A 14,351-nucleotide genomic window follows, 5' to 3' on the forward strand; every position below is an offset into this window, starting at 1 on the left:
ATCGATTAAAAAGGACTATGGATTAAAGCATTTAATGTCAATGGCCATTCTTAGCTGAATGTGCCTGCTCTCGTCAGATCGCAGATATTACACAGCTTAAGATCTCGCTAGTACCAGTGTGGGAGACTGTCTGGGAATCCGTGGTGCGGTTGACTTTTTATTATGTCGTTTAGATTTTGTTTCACAATCGATTAAAAAGGACTATGGATTAAAGCATTTAATGTCAATGGCCATTCTAAGCTGAATGTCCCTGCTCTCGTCAGATCGCAGAAGTTACACAGCTTAAGGCCTCGCTAGTACCAGTGTGGGAGACTGTCTGGGAATCCGTGGTGCGGTTGACTTTTTATTATGTCGTTTAGATTTTGTTTCACAATCGATTAAAAAGGACTATGGATTAAAGCATTTAATGTCAATGGCCATTCTAAGCTGAATGTGCCTGCTCTCGTCAGATCGCAGAAGTTACACAGCTTAAGGCCTCGCTAGTACCAGTGTGGGAGACTGTCTAGGAATCCGTGGTGCGGTTGACTTTTTATTATGTCGTTTAGATTTTGTTTCACAATCAATTAAAAAGGACTATGGATTAAAGCATTTAATGTCAATTGCCATTCTAAGCTGAATGTACCTGCTCTCGTCAGAACGCAGAAGTTACACAGCTTAAGGCCTCGCTAGTACCAGTGTGGGAGACTGTCTGGGAATCCGTGGTGCGGTTGAATTTTTATTATGTCGTTTAGATTTTGTTTCACAATCGATTAAAAAGGACTATGGATTAAAGCATTTAATGGCAATGGCCATTCTAAGCTGAATGTCCCTGCTCTCGTCAGATCGCAGAAGTTACACAGCTTAAGGCCTCGCTAGTACCAGTGTGGGAGACTGTCTGGGAATCCGTGGTGCGGTTGACTTTTTATTATGTCGTTTAGATTTTGTTTCACAATAGATTAAATAGGACTATGGATTAAGGCTTTTAACGTCAATGGCCATTCTAAGCTGAATGTGCCTGCTCTCGTCAGATCGCAGAAGTTACACAGCTTAAGGCCTCGCTAGTACCAGTGTGGGAGACTGTCTGGGAATCCGTGGTGCGGTTGGCTTTTTATTATGTCGTTTAGATTTTGTTTCTCAAACGATTAAAAAGGACTATGGATTAAAGCATTTAATGTCAATGGCCATTCTAAGCTGAATGTGCCTGCTCTCGTCAGATCGAAGAAATTACACAGCTTAAGGCCTCGCTAGTACCAGTGTGGGAGACTGTCTGGGAATCCGTGGTGCGGTTGAATTTTTATTATGTCATTTAGATTTTGTTTCACAATCGATTAAAAAGGACTATGGATTAAAGCATTTAATGTCAATGGCCATTCTAAGCTGAATGTGCCTGCTCTCGTCAGATCACAGAAGTTACACAGCTTGAGGCCTCGCTAGTAATAGTGTGGGAGACTGTCTGGGAATCCGAGGTACGGTTGACTTTTTATTATGTCGTTTAGATTTTGTTTCACAATAGATTAAATAGGACTATGGATTAAAGCATTTAACGTCAATGGCCATTCTAAGCTGAATGTCCCTGCTCTCGTCAGATCGGAGAAGTTACACAGCTTAAGGCCCCGCTAGTACCAGTGTGGGAGACTGTCTGGGAATCTGTGGTGCGGTTGAATTTTTAATATGTCGTTTAGATTTTGTTTCACAATCGATTAAAAAGGACTATGGATTAAAGCATTTAATGTCAATGGCCATTCTAAGCTGAATGTCCCTGCTCTCGTCAGATCGCAGAAGTTACACAGCTTAAGCCCTTGCTAGTACCAGTATGGGAGACTGTCTGGGAATCCGTGGTGCGGTTGTCTTTCTATTATGTCGTTTAGATTTTGTTTCACAATCGATTAAATAGGGCTATGGATTAAAGCATTTAATGTCAATGGCCATTCTAAACTGAATGTGCCTGCTCTCGTCAGATCGCAGAAGTTACACAGCTTAAGGCCTCGCTAGTACCAGTGTGGGAGACTGTCTGGGAATCCGTGGTGCGGTTGACTTTTTATTATGTCGTTTAGATTTTGTTTCACAATAGATTAAATAGGACTATGGATTAAAGCATTTAACGTCAATGGCCATTCTAAGCTGAATGTGCCTGCTCTCGTCAGAACGCAGAAGTTACACAGCTTAAGGCCTCGCTAGTACCAGTGTGGGAGACTGTCTGGGAATCCGTGGTGCGGTTGAATTTGTATTATATCGTTTAGATTTTGTTTCACAATCGATTAAAAAGGACTATGGATTAATGCATTTAATGTCAATGGCCATTCTAAGCTGAATGTCCCTGCTCTCGTCAGATCGCAGAAGTTACACAGCTTAAGGCCTCGCTAGTACCAGTGTGGGAGACTGTCTGGGAATCCGTGGTGCGGTTGACTTTTTATTATGTTGTTTAGATTTTGTTTCACAATAGATTAAATAGGACTATGGATTAAGGCTTTTAATGTCAATGGCCATTCTAAGCTAAATGTGCCTGCTCTCGTCAGATCGAAGAAGTTACACAGCTTAAGGCCTCGCTAGTACCAGTGTGGGAGACTGTCTGGGAATCCGTGGTGTTGTTGACTTTTTATTATGTCGTTTAGATTTTGTTTCACAATCGATTAAAAAGGACTATGGATTAAAGCATTTATTGTCAATGGCTATTCTAAGCTGAATATGCCTGCTCTCGTTAGATCGCAGAAGTTACACAGCTTAACGCCTCGCTAGAACCAGTGTGGGAGACTGTCTGGGAATCCGTGGTGCGGTTTAATTTTTATTATGTCGTTTAGATTTTGTTTCACAATCGATTAAAAAGGACTATGGATTAATGCATTTAATGTTAATGGCCATTCTAAGCTGAATGTCCCTGCTCTCGTCAGAATGCAGAAGTTACACAGCTTAAGGCCTCACTAGTACCAGTGTGGGAGACTGTCTGGGAATCTGTGGTGCGGTTGACTTTTTATTATGTCGTTTAGATTTTGTTTCACAATCGATTAAAAAGGACTATGGATTAAAGCATTTAATGTCAATGGCCATTCTTAGCTGAATGTGCCTGCTCTCGTCAGATCGCAGATATTACACAGCTTAAGATCTCGCTAGTACCAGTGTGGGAGACTGTCTGGGAATCCGTGGTGCGGTTGACTTTTTATTATGTCGTTTAGATTTTGTTTCACAATCGATTAAAAAGGACTATGGATTAAAGCATTTAATGTCAATGGCCATTCTAAGCTGAATGTCCCTGCTCTCGTCAGATCGCAGAAGTTACACAGCTTAAGGCCTCGCTAGTACCAGTGTGGGAGACTGTCTGGGAATCCGTGGTGCGGTTGACTTTTTATTATGTCGTTTAGATTTTGTTTCACAATCGATTAAAAAGGACTATGGATTAAAGCATTTAATGTCAATGGCCATTCTAAGCTGAATGTGCCTGCTCTCGTCAGATCGCAGAAGTTACACAGCTTAAGGCCTCGCTAGTACCAGTGTGGGAGACTGTCTAGGAATCCGTGGTGCGGTTGACTTTTTATTATGTCGTTTAGATTTTGTTTCACAATCAATTAAAAAGGACTATGGATTAAAGCATTTAATGTCAATTGCCATTCTAAGCTGAATGTGCCTGCTCTCGTCAGATCGCAGAAGTTACACAGCTTAAGGCCTCGCTAGTACCAGTGTGGGAGACTGTCTGGGAATCCGTGGTGGGTTTGACTTTTTATTATGTCGTTTAGATTTTGTTTCACAATAGATTAAATAGGACTATGGATTAAAGCATTTAACGTCAATGGCCATTCTAAGCTGAATGTACCTGCTCTCGTCAGAACGCAGAAGTTACACAGCTTAAGGCCTCGCTAGTACCAGTGTGGGAGACTGTCTGGGAATCCGTGGTGCGGTTGAATTTTTATTATGTCGTTTAGATTTTGTTTCACAATCGATTAAAAAGGACTATGGATTAAAGCATTTAATGGCAATGGCCATTCTAAGCTGAATGTCCCTGCTCTCGTCAGATCGCAGAAGTTACACAGCTTAAGGCCTCGCTAGTACCAGTGTGGGAGACTGTCTGGGAATCCGTGGTGCGGTTGACTTTTTATTATGTCGTTTAGATTTTGTTTCACAATAGATTAAATAGGACTATGGATTAAGGCTTTTAACGTCAATGGCCATTCTAAGCTGAATGTGCCTGCTCTCGTCAGATCGCAGAAGTTACACAGCTTAAGGCCTCGCTAGTACCAGTGTGGGAGACTGTCTGGGAATCCGTGGTGCGGTTGACTTTTTATTATGTCGTTTAGATTTTGTTTCACAATCGATTAAAAAGGACTATGGATTAAAGCATTTAATGTCAATGGCCATTCTAAGCTGAATGTTCCTGCTTTCGTCAGATCGCAGAAGTTACTCAGCTTAAGGCCTCGCTAGTACCAGTGTGGGAGACTGTCTGGGAATCCGTGGTGCGGTTGACTTTTTATTATGTCGTTTAGATTTTGTTTCACAATAGATTAAATAGGACTATGGATTAAAGCATTTAACGTCAATGGCCATTCTAAGCTGAATGTACCTGCTCTCGTCAGAACGCAGAAGTTACACAGCTTAAGGCCTCGCTAGTACCAGTGTGGGAGACTGTCTGGGAATCCGTGGTGCGGTTGAATTTTTATTATGTCGTTTAGATTTTGTTTCACAATCGATTAAAAAGGACTATGGATTAAAGCATTTAATGTCAATGGCCATTCTAAGCTGAATGTCCCTGCTCTCGTCAGATCGCAGAAGTTACACAGCTTAAGGCCTCGCTAGTACCAGTGTGGGAGACTGTCTGGGAATCCGTGGTGCGGTTGACTTTTTATTATGTTGTTTAGATTTTGTTTCACAATAGATTAAATAGGACTATGGATTAAGGCTTTTAATGTCAATGGCCATTCTAAGCTGAATGTGCCTGCTCTCGTCAGATCGCAGAAGTTACACAGCTTAAGGCCTTGCTAGTACCAGTGTGGGAGACTGTCTGGGAAACCGTGGTGCGGTTGACTTTTTATTATGTCGTTTAGATTTTGTTTCACAATCGATTAAAAAGGACTATGGATTAAAGCATTTAATGTCAATTGCCATTCTAAGCTGAATGTGCCTGCTCTCGTCAGATCGCAGAAGTTACACAGCTTAAGGCCTCGCTAGTACCAGTGTGGGAGACTGTCTGGGAATCCGTGGTGCGGTTGACATTTTATTATGTAGTTTAGATTTTGTTTCACAATAGATTAAATAGGACTATGGATTAAAGCATTTAACGTCAATGGCCATTCTAAGCTGAATGTACCTGCCCTCGTCAGAACGCAGAAGTTACACAGCTAAAGGTCTCGCTAGTACCAGTGTGGGAGACTGTCTGGGAATCCGTGGTGCGGTTGACTTTTTATTATGTCGTTTAGATTTTGTTTCACAATCGATTAAAAAGGACTATGGATTAAAGCATTTAACGTCAATGGCCATTCTAAGCTGAATGTGCCTGCTCTCGTCAGAACGCAGAAGTTACACAGCTTAAGGCCTCGCTAGTACCAGTGTGGGAGACTGTCTGGGAATCCGTGGTGCGGTTGACTTTTTATTATGTCGTTTAGATTTTGTTTCACAATCGATTAAAAAGGACTATGGATTAAAGCATTTAATGTCAATTGCCATTCTAAGCTGAATGTTCCTGCTCTCGTCAGATCGCAGAAGTTACACAGCTTAAGGCCTCGCTAGTACCAGTGTGGGAGACTGTCTGGGAATCCGTGGTGCGGTTGACTTTTTATTATGTCGTTTAGATTTTGTTTCACAATAGATTAAATAGGACTATGGATTAAAGCATTTAACGTCAATGGCCATTCTAAGCTGAATGTGCCTGCTCTCGTCAGAACGCAGAAGTTACACAGCTTAAGGCCTCGCTAGTACCAGTGTGGGAGACTGTCTGGGAATCCGTGGTGCGGTTCAATTTTTATTATGTCGCTTAGATTTTGTTTCACAATCGATTAAAAAGGACTATGGATTAAAGCATTTAATGTCAATGGCCATTCTAAGCTGAATGTCCCTGCTCTCGTCAGATCGCAGAAGTTACACAGCTTAAGGCCTCGCTAGTACCAGTGTGGGAGACTGTCTGGGAATCCGTGGTGCGGTTGACTTTTTATTATGTCGTTTAGATTTCGTTTCACAATCGATTAAAAAGGACTATGGATTAAAGCATTTAATGTCAATGGCCATTCTAAGCTGAATGTGCCTGCTCTCGTCAGATCGCAGAAGTTACACAGCTTATGGCCTCGCCAGTACCAGTGTGGGAGACTGTCTGGGAATCCGTGGTGCGGTTGACTTTTTATTATGTCGTTTAGATTTTGTTTCACAATCGATTAAAAAGGACTATGGATTAAAGCATTTAATGTCAATTGCCATTCTAAGCTGAATGTGCCTGCTCTCGTCAGATCGCAGAAGTTACACAGCTTAAGGCCTCGCTAGTACCAGTGTGGGAGACTGTCTGGGAATCCGTGGTGTGGTTGACATTTTATTATGTCGTTTAGATTTTGTTTCACAATAGATTAAATAGGACTATGGATTAAAGCATTTAACGTCAATGGCCATTCTAAGCTGAATGTACCTGCTCTCGTCAGAACGCAGAAGTTACACAGCTTAAGGCCTCGCTAGTACCAGTGTGGGAGACTGTCTGGAAATCCGTGGTGCGGTTGACTTTTTATTATGTCGTTTAGATTTTGTTTCACAATCGATTAAAAAGGACTATGGATTAAAGCATTTAATGTCAATTGCCATTCTTAGCTGAATGTGCCTGCTCTCGTCAGATCGCAGAAGTTACACAGCTTAAGGCCTCGCTAGTACCAGTGTGGGAGACTGTCTGGGAATCCGTGGTGCGGTTGACTTTTTATTATGTCGTTTAGATTTTGTTTCACAATAGATTAAATAGGACTATGGATTAAAACATTTAACGTCATTGGCCATTCTAAGCTGAATGTACCTGCTCTCGTCAGAACGCAGAAGTTACACAGCTTAAGTCCTCGCTAGTACCAGTTTGGGAGACTGTCTGGGAATCCGTGGTGCGGTTGAATTTTTATTATGTCGTTTAGATTTTGTTTCACAATCGATTAAAAAGGACTATGGATTAAAGCATTTAATGTCAATGGCCATTCTAAGCTGAATGTCCCTGCTCTCGTCAGATCGCAGATGTTACACAGCTTAAGGCCTCTCTAGTACCAGTGTGGGAGACTGTCTGGGAATCCGTGGTGCGGTTGACTTTTTATTATGTCGTTTAGATTTTGTTTCACAATAGATTAAATAGGACTATGGATTAAAGCATTTAACGTCAATGGCCATTCTAAGCTGAATGTGCCTGCTCTCGTCAGAACGCAGAATTTACACAGCTTAATGCCTCGCTAGTACCAGTGTGGGAGACTGTCTGGGAATCCGTGGTGCGGTTGAATTTTTATTATGTTGTTTAGATTTTGTTTCACAATCGATTAAAAAGGACTATGGATTAAAGCATTTAATGTCAATGGCCATTCTAAGCTGAATGTCCCTGCTCTCGTCAGATCGCAGATGTTACACAGCTTAAGGCCTCTCTAGTACCAGTGTGGGAGACTGTCTGGGAATCCGTGGTGCAGTTGACTTTTTATTATGTCGTTTACATTTTGTTTCACAATCGATTAAAAAGGACTATGGATTAAAGCATTTAATGTCAATGGCCATTCTTAGATGAATGTGCCTGCTCTCGTCAGATCGCAGAAGTTACACAGCTTAAGGCCTCGCTAGTACCAGTGTGGGAGACTGTCTGGGAATCCGTGGTGCGGTTGACTTTTTATTATGTCGTTTAGATTTTGTTTCACAATCGATTAAAAAGGACTATGGATTAAAGCATTTAATGTCAATGGCCATTCTAAGCTGAATGTGCCTGCTCTCGTCAGATCGCAGAAGTTACACACCTTATGGCCTCGCCAGTACCAGTGTGGGAGACTGTCTAGGAATCCGTGGTGCGGTTGACTTTTTATTATGTCGTTTAGATTTTGTTTCACAATCGATTAAAAAGGACTATGGATTAAAGCATTTAATGTCAATTGCCATTCTAAGCTGAATGTGCCTGCTCTCGTCAGATCGCCGAAGTTACACAGCTTAAGGCCTCGCTAGTACCAGTGTGGGAGACTGTCTGGGAATCCGTGGTGCGGTTGACATTTTATTATGTCGTTTAGATTTTGTTTCACAATAGATTAAATAGGACTATGGATTAAAGCATTTAACGTCAACGGCCATTCTAAGCTGAATGTACCTGCTCTCGTCAGAACGCAGAAGTTACACAGCTTAAGGCCTCGCTAGTACCAGTGTGGGAGACTGTCTGGAAATCCGTGGTGCGGTTGACTTTTTATTATGTCGTTTAGATTTTGTTTCACAATCGATTAAAAAGGACTATGGATTAAAGCATTTAATGTCAATTGCCATTCTAAGCTGAATGTGCCTGCTCTCGTCAGATCGCAGAAGTTACACAGCTTAAGGCCTCGCTAGTACCAGTGTGGGAGACTGTCTGGGAATCCGTGGTGCGGTTGACTTTTTATTATGTCGTTTAGATTTTGTTTCACAATAGATTAAATAGGACTATGGATTAAAACATTTAACGTCATTGGCCATTCTAAGCTGAATGTACCTGCTCTCGTCAGAACGCAGAAGTTACACAGCTTAAGTACTCGCTAGTACCAGTTTGGGAGACTGTCTGGGAATCCGTGGTGCGGTTGAATTTTTATTATGTCGTTTAGATTTTGTTTCACAATCGATTAAAAAGGACTATGGATTAAAGCATTTAATGTCAATGGCCATTCTAAGCTGAATGTCCCTGCTCTCGTCAGATCGCAGATGTTACACAGCTTAAGGCCTCTCTAGTACCAGTGTGGGAGACTGTCTGGGAATCCGTGGTGCGGTTGCCTTTTTATTATGTCGTTTAGATTTTGTTTCACAATAGATTAAATAGGACTATGGATTAAAGCATTTAACGTCAATGGCCATTCTAAGCTGAATGTGCCTGCTCTCGTCAGAACGCAGAATTTACACAGCTTAATGCCTCGCTAGTACCAGTGTGGGAGACTGTCTGGGAATCCGTGGTGCGGTTGAATTTTTATTATGTTGTTTAGATTTTGTTTCACAATCGATTAAAAAGGACTATGGATTAAAGCATTTAATGTCAATGGCCATTCTAAGCTGAATGTCCCTGCTCTCGTCAGATCGCAGATGTTACACAGCTTAAGGCCTCTCTAGTACCAGTGTGGGAGACTGTCTGGGAATCCGTGGTGCAGTTGACTTTTTATTATGTCGTTTACATTTTGTTTCACAATCGATTAAAAAGGACTATGGATTAAAGCATTTAATGTCAATGGCCATTCTTAGATGAATGTGCCTGCTCTCGTCAGATCGCAGAAGTTACACAGCTTAAGGCCTTGCTAGTACCAGTGTGGGAGACTGTCTGGGAATCCGTGGTGCGGTTGACTTTTTATTATGTCGTTTAGATTTTGTTTCACAATCGATTAAAAAGGACTATGGATTAAAGCATTTAATGTCAATGGCCATTCTAAGCTGAATGTGCCTGCTCTCGTCAGATCGCAGAAGTTACACACCTTATGGCCTCGCCAGTACCAGTGTGGGAGACTGTCTAGGAATCCGTGGTGCGGTTGACTTTTTATTATGTCGTTTAGATTTTGTTTCACAATCGATTAAAAAGGACTATGGATTAAAGCATTTAATGTCAATTGCCATTCTAAGCTGAATGTGCCTTCTCTCGTCAGATCGCAGAAGTTACACAGCTTAAGGCCTCGCTAGTACCAGTGTGGGAGACTGTCTGGGAATCCGTGGTGCGGTTGACATTTTATTATGTCGTTTAGATTTTGTTTCACAATAGATTAAATAGGACTATGGATTAAATCATTTAACGTCAATGGCCATTCTAAGCTGAATGTACCTGCTCTCGTCAGAACGCAGAAGTTACACAGCTTAAGGCCTCGCTAGTACCAGTGTGGGAGACTGTCTGGGAATCCGTGGTGTGGTTGACTTTTTATTATGTCGTTTAGATTTTGTTTCACAATCGATTAAAAAGGACTATGGATTAAAGCATTTAATGTCAATTGCCATTCTAAGCTGAATGTGCCTGCTCTCGTCAGATCGCAGAAGTTACACAGCTTAAGGCCTCGCTAGTACCAGTGTGGGAGACTGTCTGGGAATCCGTGGTGCGGTTGAATTTTTATTATGTCGTTTAGATTTTGTTTCACAATCGATTAAAAAGGACTATGGATTAAAGCATTTAATGTCAATGGCCATTCTAAGCTGAATGTCCCTGCTCTCGTCAGATCGCAGAAGTTACACAGCTTAAGGCCTCGCTAATACCAGTGTGGGAGACTGTCTGGGAATCCGTGGTGCGGTTGACTTTTTATTATGTTGTTTAGATTTTGTTTCACAATAGATTAAATAGGACTATGGAATAAGGCTTTTAATGTCAATGGCCATTCTAAGCTGAATATGCCTGCTCTCGTCAGATCGCAGAAGTTACACAGCTTAAGGCCTCGCTAGTACCAGTGTGGGAGACTGTCTGGGAATCCGTGATGCGGTTGACTTTTTATTATGTAGTTTAGATTTTGTTTCACAATCGATTAAAAAGGACTATGGATTAAAGCATTTAATGTCAATGGCCATTCTAAGCTGAATGTGCCTGCTCTCGTCAGATCGCAGAAGTTACACAGCTTAAGGCCTCGCTAGTACCAGTGTGGGAGACTCTCTGGGAATCCGTGGTGCGGTTGACTTTTTATTATGTCGTTTAAATTTTGTTTCTCAATCGATTAAAAAGGACTATGGATTAAAGCATTTAATGTCAATGGCCATTCTAAGCTGAATGTGCCTGCTCTCGTCAGATCGCAGGAGTTACACAGCTTAAGGCCTCGCTAGTACCAGTGTGGGAGACTGTCTGGGAATCCGTGGTGCGGTTGACTTTTTATTATGTTGTTTAGATTTTGTTTCACAATAGATTAAATAGGACTATGGATTAAAGCATTTAACGTCAATGGCCATTCTAAGCTGAATGTGCCTGCTCTCGTCAGAACGCAGAAGTTACACAGCTTAAGGCCTCGCTAGTACCAGTGTGGGAGACTGTCTGGGAATCCGTGGTGCGGTTGAATTTTTATTATGTTGTTTAGATTTTGTTTCACAATCGATTAAAAAGGACTATGGATTAAAGCATTTAATGTCAATGGCCATTCTAAACTGAATGTCCCTGCTCTCGTCAGATCGCAGAAGATACACAGCTTAAGGCCTCGCTAGTACCAGTGTGGGAGACTGTCTGGGAATCCGTGGTGCGGTTGACTTTTTATTATGTCGTTTAGATTTTGTTTCACAATAAATTAAATAGGACTATGGATTAAGGCTTTTAATGTCAATGGCCATTCTAAGCTGAATGTGCCTGCTCTCGTCAGATCGCAGAAGTTACACAGCTTAAGGCCTCGCTAGTACCAGTGTGGGAGACTGTCTGCGAATCCGTGGTGCGGTTGACTTTTTATTATGTCGTTTAGATTTTGTTTCACAATAGATTAAATAGGACTATGGATTAAAGCACTTAACGTCAATGGCCATTCTAAGCTGAATGTGCCTGCTCTCGTCAGAACGCAGAAGTTACACAGCTTAAGGCCTCGCTAGTACCAGTGTGGGAGACTGTCTGGGAATCCGTGGTGAGGTTGAATTTTTATTATGTCGTTTAGATTTTGTTTCACAATCGATTAAAAAGGACTATGGATTAAAGCATTTAATGTCAATGGCCATTCTAAGCTGAATGTCCCTGCTCTCGTCAGATCGCAGAAGTTACACAGCTTAAGGCTTCGCTAGTACCAGTGTGGGAGACTGTCTAGGAATCCGTGGTGCGGTTGAATTTTTATTATGTCGTTTAGATTTTGTTTCACAATCGATTAAAAAGGACTATGGATTAAAGCATTTAATGTCAATTGCCATTCTAAGCTGAACGTCCCTGTTCTCGTCAGATCGCAGAAGTTACACAGCTTAAGCCCTCGCTAGTACCAGTGTGGGAGACTGTCTGGGAATCCGTGGTGCGGTTGACTTTTTATTATGTCGTTTAGATTTTGTTTCACAATCGATTAAATAGGACTATGGATTAAAGCATTTAATGTCAATGGCCATTCTAAGCTGAATGTGCCTGCTCTCGTCAGATCGCAGATGTTACACAGCTTAAGGCCTCGCTAGTACCAGTGTGGGAGACTCTCTGGGAATCCGTGGTGCGGTTGACTTTTTATTATGTCGTTTAAATTTTGTTTCTCAATCGATTAAAAAGGACTATGGATTAAAGCATTTAATGTCAATGGCCATTCTAAGCTGAATGTGCCTGCTCTCGTCAGATCACAGAAGTTACACAGCTTAAGGCCTCGCTAGTACCAGTGTGGGAGACTGTCTGGGAATCCGTGGTGCGGTTGACTTTTTATTATGTCGTTTAGATTTTGTTTCACAATAGATTAAATAGGACTATGGATTAAAGCATTTAACGTCAATGGCCATTCTAAGCTGAATGTGCCTGCTCTCGTCAGAACGCAGAAGTTACACAGCTTAAGGCCTCGCTTGTACCAGTGTGGGAGACTGTCTGGGAATCCGTGGTGCGGTTGAATTTTTATTATGTTGTTTAGATTTTGTTTCACAATCGATTAAAAAGGACTATGGATTAAAGCATTTAATGTCAATGGCCATTCTAAGCTGAGGAGGGAGGGCTGAGGAGGGAGGTCAATGTAGAAAAAAAAGGGGTAGCCAGGTTAGAGAGGGGTCAGACTATATTGGTGGGGGGAGAAACAGAATGTGGGGAGAGGACTAGACAACAAGATAAGGAGATCCTTTCGTTACAAAACATCAGTGTAAATAAAAAGGACCGATTAATGTCAAATCACATTTCTGATAATAAAAGTGAAAAACTGACAGGCAAGTTAAAGTGTATGTTCACAAATGCCAGAAGTCTAGCAAGCAAAATGGGGGAGCTGGAGGCCTTGATACTGGAAGAAAATATAGATATAGTTGGTGTTGCTGAAACATGGCTGGACTCTTCACATGACTGGGCTGTAAATCTACAGGGTTTTACACTTTTTCGTAAAGACAGGACAAATAGGAAAGGTGGTGGTGTATGTCTGTATGTGAGAAGTGATATGAAGGCGAGTGTGAAAGAGACAATAGTGGGTGAAGACTGTGAGGAGGTTGAAACCTTGTGGGTGGAACTAGAAAGGGAGGTAAACACTGAAAAAATTACTTTTGGTGTAATCTATAGACCCCCCAATATAACTGAGGAGATGGAAGGTCAGATATATAAACAGATGGAGCGGGCTGCACAGGCGGGTACTGTAGTGATAATGGGAGATAATGGGAGATATTAATTGGTGTCATGGTTCGGCTTCAACTGCAAAGGGGAGACATTTCCTCAACCTGTTGCAGGAAAATTTTATGGGCCAGTTTGTGGAAGACCCGACTAGAGGTGAAGCTCTGTTGGATCTGGTCATTTCTAATAATGCAGATCTTGTTGGGAATGTCAATGTTCGTGAAAACCTCGGTAACAGTGATCACAATATAGTTACATTTTACCTATACTGTAAAAAACAAACGCAGGCTGGGAGGGCAAAAACATTTAATTTTAAGAAAGCCAATTTCCCCAGGATGAGGGCTGCAATTCAGGATATAGACTGGGAAGAACTAATGTCAAATAATGGAACAAATGATAAATGGGAGATTTTCAAATCTACTTTGAGTTATTATAGTGCAAAATTTATTCCTACAGGTAATAAGTATAAACGACTCAAATTAAACCCCACATGGCTTACACCTTCTGTGAAAGGGGCAATACATGACAAAAAAAGGGCATTTAAAAAATACAAATCTGAGGGTACAGCTGTAGCCTTTGTAAAATATAAAGAGCTTAATAAAATCTGTAAAAATGTAATAAAATTAGCAAAAATACAAAATGAAAGGCAGGTGGCCAAGGATAGTAAAACAAATCCTAAAAAATTCTTCAAGCATATAAATGCAAAAAAGCCAAGGTCTGAACATGTAGGACCCCTAGATAATGGTAATGGGGAGTTGATCACAGGGGATCAAGAGAAGGCAGAGTTACTAAATGGGTTCTTTAGCTCTGTATATACAACAGAAGAAAGAGCAGCTGATGTAGCCGGTGCCAGTGCTGTTAATATATCAGTTGATATACTGAATTGGATGAATGTAGAGATGGTCCAAGCTAAATTAAATAAAATAAATGTGCACAAGGCTCCGGGACCAGATGGGTTACACCCTAGAATTCTTAAAGAGCTTAGTTCAGTTATTTCTGTCCCCCTTTTCATAATATTCAGAGAATCTCTAGTGACTGGTAT

General features: G+C 41.3%; 62 pseudogenes; all 62 read left to right on the forward strand.

Moving 5' to 3' along the window:
- The first annotated feature begins 36 nt into the window (after positions 1 to 36).
- Positions 37 to 155, forward strand: LOC142700040 (5S ribosomal RNA; annotated as a pseudogene).
- A 67-nt stretch (positions 156 to 222) lies between these two features.
- LOC142728346 (5S ribosomal RNA) lies at positions 223 to 341 on the forward strand (annotated as a pseudogene).
- Positions 342 to 408: 67 nt separating this feature from the next.
- On the forward strand, positions 409 to 527 carry LOC142735600 (5S ribosomal RNA; annotated as a pseudogene).
- A 67-nt stretch (positions 528 to 594) lies between these two features.
- LOC142736618 (5S ribosomal RNA) lies at positions 595 to 713 on the forward strand (annotated as a pseudogene).
- A 67-nt stretch (positions 714 to 780) lies between these two features.
- Positions 781 to 899, forward strand: LOC142737546 (5S ribosomal RNA; annotated as a pseudogene).
- A 67-nt stretch (positions 900 to 966) lies between these two features.
- On the forward strand, positions 967 to 1,085 carry LOC142725394 (5S ribosomal RNA; annotated as a pseudogene).
- A 67-nt stretch (positions 1,086 to 1,152) lies between these two features.
- LOC142699751 (5S ribosomal RNA) lies at positions 1,153 to 1,271 on the forward strand (annotated as a pseudogene).
- Positions 1,272 to 1,710: 439 nt separating this feature from the next.
- Positions 1,711 to 1,829, forward strand: LOC142697849 (5S ribosomal RNA; annotated as a pseudogene).
- Positions 1,830 to 1,896: 67 nt separating this feature from the next.
- On the forward strand, positions 1,897 to 2,015 carry LOC142736310 (5S ribosomal RNA; annotated as a pseudogene).
- Positions 2,016 to 2,082: 67 nt separating this feature from the next.
- On the forward strand, positions 2,083 to 2,201 carry LOC142735472 (5S ribosomal RNA; annotated as a pseudogene).
- Positions 2,202 to 2,268: 67 nt separating this feature from the next.
- Positions 2,269 to 2,387, forward strand: LOC142728357 (5S ribosomal RNA; annotated as a pseudogene).
- Positions 2,388 to 2,454: 67 nt separating this feature from the next.
- LOC142689732 (5S ribosomal RNA) lies at positions 2,455 to 2,573 on the forward strand (annotated as a pseudogene).
- Positions 2,574 to 2,826: 253 nt separating this feature from the next.
- LOC142738503 (5S ribosomal RNA) lies at positions 2,827 to 2,945 on the forward strand (annotated as a pseudogene).
- Positions 2,946 to 3,012: 67 nt separating this feature from the next.
- On the forward strand, positions 3,013 to 3,131 carry LOC142700051 (5S ribosomal RNA; annotated as a pseudogene).
- A 67-nt stretch (positions 3,132 to 3,198) lies between these two features.
- On the forward strand, positions 3,199 to 3,317 carry LOC142728368 (5S ribosomal RNA; annotated as a pseudogene).
- A 67-nt stretch (positions 3,318 to 3,384) lies between these two features.
- On the forward strand, positions 3,385 to 3,503 carry LOC142735601 (5S ribosomal RNA; annotated as a pseudogene).
- Positions 3,504 to 3,570: 67 nt separating this feature from the next.
- On the forward strand, positions 3,571 to 3,689 carry LOC142677603 (5S ribosomal RNA; annotated as a pseudogene).
- A 67-nt stretch (positions 3,690 to 3,756) lies between these two features.
- LOC142717043 (5S ribosomal RNA) lies at positions 3,757 to 3,875 on the forward strand (annotated as a pseudogene).
- Positions 3,876 to 3,942: 67 nt separating this feature from the next.
- Positions 3,943 to 4,061, forward strand: LOC142737547 (5S ribosomal RNA; annotated as a pseudogene).
- Positions 4,062 to 4,128: 67 nt separating this feature from the next.
- LOC142714876 (5S ribosomal RNA) lies at positions 4,129 to 4,247 on the forward strand (annotated as a pseudogene).
- A 67-nt stretch (positions 4,248 to 4,314) lies between these two features.
- LOC142737565 (5S ribosomal RNA) lies at positions 4,315 to 4,433 on the forward strand (annotated as a pseudogene).
- Positions 4,434 to 4,500: 67 nt separating this feature from the next.
- Positions 4,501 to 4,619, forward strand: LOC142717054 (5S ribosomal RNA; annotated as a pseudogene).
- Positions 4,620 to 4,686: 67 nt separating this feature from the next.
- On the forward strand, positions 4,687 to 4,805 carry LOC142728380 (5S ribosomal RNA; annotated as a pseudogene).
- A 67-nt stretch (positions 4,806 to 4,872) lies between these two features.
- Positions 4,873 to 4,991, forward strand: LOC142735533 (5S ribosomal RNA; annotated as a pseudogene).
- Positions 4,992 to 5,058: 67 nt separating this feature from the next.
- On the forward strand, positions 5,059 to 5,177 carry LOC142737233 (5S ribosomal RNA; annotated as a pseudogene).
- Positions 5,178 to 5,244: 67 nt separating this feature from the next.
- Positions 5,245 to 5,363, forward strand: LOC142667385 (5S ribosomal RNA; annotated as a pseudogene).
- A 67-nt stretch (positions 5,364 to 5,430) lies between these two features.
- On the forward strand, positions 5,431 to 5,549 carry LOC142729952 (5S ribosomal RNA; annotated as a pseudogene).
- Positions 5,550 to 5,616: 67 nt separating this feature from the next.
- Positions 5,617 to 5,735, forward strand: LOC142735500 (5S ribosomal RNA; annotated as a pseudogene).
- A 67-nt stretch (positions 5,736 to 5,802) lies between these two features.
- LOC142674882 (5S ribosomal RNA) lies at positions 5,803 to 5,921 on the forward strand (annotated as a pseudogene).
- Positions 5,922 to 5,988: 67 nt separating this feature from the next.
- LOC142728391 (5S ribosomal RNA) lies at positions 5,989 to 6,107 on the forward strand (annotated as a pseudogene).
- A 67-nt stretch (positions 6,108 to 6,174) lies between these two features.
- Positions 6,175 to 6,293, forward strand: LOC142738346 (5S ribosomal RNA; annotated as a pseudogene).
- Positions 6,294 to 6,360: 67 nt separating this feature from the next.
- LOC142731318 (5S ribosomal RNA) lies at positions 6,361 to 6,479 on the forward strand (annotated as a pseudogene).
- Positions 6,480 to 6,546: 67 nt separating this feature from the next.
- LOC142724411 (5S ribosomal RNA) lies at positions 6,547 to 6,665 on the forward strand (annotated as a pseudogene).
- A 67-nt stretch (positions 6,666 to 6,732) lies between these two features.
- On the forward strand, positions 6,733 to 6,851 carry LOC142737636 (5S ribosomal RNA; annotated as a pseudogene).
- A 67-nt stretch (positions 6,852 to 6,918) lies between these two features.
- On the forward strand, positions 6,919 to 7,037 carry LOC142691339 (5S ribosomal RNA; annotated as a pseudogene).
- Positions 7,038 to 7,104: 67 nt separating this feature from the next.
- On the forward strand, positions 7,105 to 7,223 carry LOC142679042 (5S ribosomal RNA; annotated as a pseudogene).
- A 67-nt stretch (positions 7,224 to 7,290) lies between these two features.
- Positions 7,291 to 7,409, forward strand: LOC142704477 (5S ribosomal RNA; annotated as a pseudogene).
- Positions 7,410 to 7,476: 67 nt separating this feature from the next.
- Positions 7,477 to 7,595, forward strand: LOC142682625 (5S ribosomal RNA; annotated as a pseudogene).
- Positions 7,596 to 7,662: 67 nt separating this feature from the next.
- LOC142737721 (5S ribosomal RNA) lies at positions 7,663 to 7,781 on the forward strand (annotated as a pseudogene).
- Positions 7,782 to 8,034: 253 nt separating this feature from the next.
- Positions 8,035 to 8,153, forward strand: LOC142736816 (5S ribosomal RNA; annotated as a pseudogene).
- Positions 8,154 to 8,220: 67 nt separating this feature from the next.
- Positions 8,221 to 8,339, forward strand: LOC142736360 (5S ribosomal RNA; annotated as a pseudogene).
- Positions 8,340 to 8,406: 67 nt separating this feature from the next.
- On the forward strand, positions 8,407 to 8,525 carry LOC142734596 (5S ribosomal RNA; annotated as a pseudogene).
- Positions 8,526 to 8,778: 253 nt separating this feature from the next.
- LOC142700302 (5S ribosomal RNA) lies at positions 8,779 to 8,897 on the forward strand (annotated as a pseudogene).
- A 67-nt stretch (positions 8,898 to 8,964) lies between these two features.
- Positions 8,965 to 9,083, forward strand: LOC142704499 (5S ribosomal RNA; annotated as a pseudogene).
- Positions 9,084 to 9,150: 67 nt separating this feature from the next.
- LOC142682636 (5S ribosomal RNA) lies at positions 9,151 to 9,269 on the forward strand (annotated as a pseudogene).
- A 67-nt stretch (positions 9,270 to 9,336) lies between these two features.
- LOC142673285 (5S ribosomal RNA) lies at positions 9,337 to 9,455 on the forward strand (annotated as a pseudogene).
- Positions 9,456 to 9,708: 253 nt separating this feature from the next.
- LOC142671440 (5S ribosomal RNA) lies at positions 9,709 to 9,827 on the forward strand (annotated as a pseudogene).
- Positions 9,828 to 9,894: 67 nt separating this feature from the next.
- Positions 9,895 to 10,013, forward strand: LOC142735597 (5S ribosomal RNA; annotated as a pseudogene).
- Positions 10,014 to 10,080: 67 nt separating this feature from the next.
- Positions 10,081 to 10,199, forward strand: LOC142735694 (5S ribosomal RNA; annotated as a pseudogene).
- Positions 10,200 to 10,266: 67 nt separating this feature from the next.
- On the forward strand, positions 10,267 to 10,385 carry LOC142738258 (5S ribosomal RNA; annotated as a pseudogene).
- Positions 10,386 to 10,452: 67 nt separating this feature from the next.
- Positions 10,453 to 10,571, forward strand: LOC142738370 (5S ribosomal RNA; annotated as a pseudogene).
- A 67-nt stretch (positions 10,572 to 10,638) lies between these two features.
- Positions 10,639 to 10,757, forward strand: LOC142715504 (5S ribosomal RNA; annotated as a pseudogene).
- A 67-nt stretch (positions 10,758 to 10,824) lies between these two features.
- LOC142735936 (5S ribosomal RNA) lies at positions 10,825 to 10,943 on the forward strand (annotated as a pseudogene).
- A 67-nt stretch (positions 10,944 to 11,010) lies between these two features.
- LOC142735473 (5S ribosomal RNA) lies at positions 11,011 to 11,129 on the forward strand (annotated as a pseudogene).
- Positions 11,130 to 11,196: 67 nt separating this feature from the next.
- LOC142685251 (5S ribosomal RNA) lies at positions 11,197 to 11,315 on the forward strand (annotated as a pseudogene).
- A 67-nt stretch (positions 11,316 to 11,382) lies between these two features.
- LOC142737075 (5S ribosomal RNA) lies at positions 11,383 to 11,501 on the forward strand (annotated as a pseudogene).
- Positions 11,502 to 11,568: 67 nt separating this feature from the next.
- On the forward strand, positions 11,569 to 11,687 carry LOC142675312 (5S ribosomal RNA; annotated as a pseudogene).
- Positions 11,688 to 11,754: 67 nt separating this feature from the next.
- Positions 11,755 to 11,873, forward strand: LOC142699469 (5S ribosomal RNA; annotated as a pseudogene).
- Positions 11,874 to 11,940: 67 nt separating this feature from the next.
- LOC142677049 (5S ribosomal RNA) lies at positions 11,941 to 12,059 on the forward strand (annotated as a pseudogene).
- Positions 12,060 to 12,126: 67 nt separating this feature from the next.
- On the forward strand, positions 12,127 to 12,245 carry LOC142736421 (5S ribosomal RNA; annotated as a pseudogene).
- Positions 12,246 to 12,312: 67 nt separating this feature from the next.
- LOC142736956 (5S ribosomal RNA) lies at positions 12,313 to 12,431 on the forward strand (annotated as a pseudogene).
- Positions 12,432 to 12,498: 67 nt separating this feature from the next.
- LOC142737876 (5S ribosomal RNA) lies at positions 12,499 to 12,617 on the forward strand (annotated as a pseudogene).
- Positions 12,618 to 14,351: the final 1,734 nt, after the last annotated feature.

The sequence above is a fragment of the Rhinoderma darwinii genome, chromosome 1, assembly GCF_050947455.1.
Source record: "Rhinoderma darwinii isolate aRhiDar2 chromosome 1, aRhiDar2.hap1, whole genome shotgun sequence".
In the NCBI taxonomy this organism is placed as follows: domain Eukaryota; kingdom Metazoa; phylum Chordata; class Amphibia; order Anura; family Rhinodermatidae; genus Rhinoderma; species Rhinoderma darwinii.